Source organism: Cebus imitator, unplaced genomic scaffold (genome assembly GCF_001604975.1).
Source record: "Cebus imitator isolate Cc_AM_T3 unplaced genomic scaffold, Cebus_imitator-1.0 Scaffold58, whole genome shotgun sequence".
Classification (NCBI taxonomy): Eukaryota; Metazoa; Chordata; class Mammalia; order Primates; family Cebidae; genus Cebus; species Cebus imitator.
Genome location: NW_016107373.1, coordinates 2,417,129 through 2,419,671, shown reverse-complemented (window position 1 = coordinate 2,419,671; position 2,543 = coordinate 2,417,129).

Here is a 2,543-nt window from a genome sequence, read left to right as displayed (position 1 = left end):
GCTTCCACGGGGCAGTGAGAGGATGGGCGATCTCTTCTCACTGCAGTCAACTGGCTGAAACGCTCACCTTTTCATTGTAGCATATGAGATGTGACACTCTGATCCCCAGAACTGTAAACTCAGACTCTCAGAGAGCTCAGGATGGCAAAATCCAACCTCTTCATTTTCATGATAGAGAAACTGGCTTGCACAAAGTCATGCAGCAGGTTTGCAGCGGAGCTGGAACCCACACCTGCTGATTCCCAACCTGCTGCTCTGTCTGTCATCTTGGGTGACAAGGAGCCATGGAGGCAGCAGGGAGGAAGGACCATGGGATGCTGTCTTGATGCCTGTGGCCTGTGACTCTGAGGGAGGCTCACCCTGCTCTGTGAGCCCGTCACATGGGAGTCATGTGTAGAGGTGAGCAGAGACTCCTTTACAGAAATGAGACCCCAAGAGCCAGGAAGAGTCCTGTCATCACCCAGATTCATCAGGATCCAGCTCCTGCTGGCATCGAAGTTCAAGGAGATCTGTCAGACTTGGAGTTGAGTCCCGTTCTGCCTCGGTCCCATACCTGCCTCTTGCCAGTCGTGTGTGCCCTGAGCAGGGGATTTCTCAGGCTGAACCTGTTTCTGTACCCTCAAACTGAGGAAAGTAAAATTACAAACCCATAGTTATTGTGAAAATTCAAGTTAATGTAATACTAGTACTTAGTGAGCATTTACTATGTGTCAGGTTGGGTTCTAAACTCTTTATATGTATTTGCTCATTTAATCTTCATAACAACTCATAGTTTGCTGCTAAGGGAATGGAGGCTGAGGGTAGTTAAACAAAGCCCAGGGACAATACTGGAGAGGACAGTGCAGATTTTGAGCCCAGCTAGCCCAGCTCTGGCACTCCACTCTTACCCACCGTGCTCTTTGGCCTCAATTTCGGCAGAATCCTGTGCTTAGCGCATAGAAGCTCCAAAAATGTCTGCCCCTCCCTTGCTGTCTGTAACCTGCCTTCCTCATCCACCCCTTCTGGCCCCCAGGAGTGGGTTCTAGAGGCAGGGTCCTGTTGTTTCTCAGACAGCAAAAATTGACCCAACTCCATTGCTCTCTCTTGAGTTATTTTACTTCTCTGTTTTCTCCTTAGTTTTGGTTTTATTGCTTATTCTTTGATCAAAAGCAAGACTGAATTGCCTCCAAAAGGCAGTCTCCTGATTCTGTGCTCCCGAGCACCAAGGGAGCCTCAGCACTCAGCTAAGCTTCGAATGCCAGCCAGTGGAGGAGCATGGTTGCTTGGCTCCTAATTGCTCACATTCATGGCTAAACCCCCACAGGCCAGCTTCCTGGATACAACTGACCAATTTGGGGGAAAATACACCTTTTTGTTTGTGGGTTTCTGGCGACACTTGTTCAATTTCCTGGTTACTATAGAGACCTTGTCAACACATCCAAATACTCTTCTTAGCACAGAAATTTGTCTTCTCCCCAGTCTCCGTATTGCCCCAAAGAACACAGGGTCTCAGGAAGCAGCAGGAGGGACTTAGCCTCTGGGCCTTCTGAGCCCGACTTCCCCACCGGCATGCTCTGGTTCCCTTTCAGACTTTGAGCCTGCAGAGGATAAAATGAGGGAATGAACAAGGAGCTGTTTGAGTGGGACTAAGCTTCAGAGCAAATAAAGGGATGTGAATCAGAACAATGGAGAATCTGGCCAGGGTATGTAAACGTTCACATTTCTTTCTTTTTCCAGTGACCTAAGGATGGGCAATCTGCCCTGGGAGTCTGGATCCCTTACTATTAATATTATGGCTGGAATGGCCAGGTCAGGGCTCCCAGTAGCCTGGATTCTAAGGTTGGGTCTCAGGGGCACCTGACTGGTGAGGCCGGCAGCTACAGTGCATTTATGTAAATGGTTGGCAGAGCTCCCAAGCTGGCTCCTGTCTTTCCGCCTCTGCTTATTGAAAGCTTACCCAGGCTTTATGACCCCTCTCCGATGCTGCCACCTCCAGAAAGACTTAGAATCAATCTCCTCTTTTGCCCTTGTACCTCTCATTATAATCTTGTCTGTCATCACCTCCTGCCCGACGCCATGGTCGCTTGTATGTCTGTCTTTGTTCCAGAGATTCTCATCAAGCTCTAATTACGGGGCAGGCCCAGAGCTAGTCACTGGCAATGAGAAAGATCCAATCCCTTTTCTTATTTCAAGGGCTCCCATATGCTCAACAGTCTGGCAGAGACGGACAAGTCCACACATAATTAAAGCACACGGAGAGGGATGTGCTGAGTACCTGGGGCATCTCTGCCTGCAGATGGAGAAGGGGCAGATCCAGGAAGGCTTCCCAGAAGTGACGATGCCTGGCTTACATTTAAAAGATGAGTTTCACGGAACAGCAAAGGGGACAGGGAAGGGACAATCCACGAAGGTGGAACAACATGTGCAAAGCCAGGGAAGTGTGGGGTCTTCAGGGACGGAGCCCCAAGAAGCCGAGTTGGCCAGTGTTGGGGGCATCCTGGGGCGCAGGGGCAGGAGGTGGGATTGGGCAGGCAGGGGACTGTCAGATCACAGAGGACCTCCTA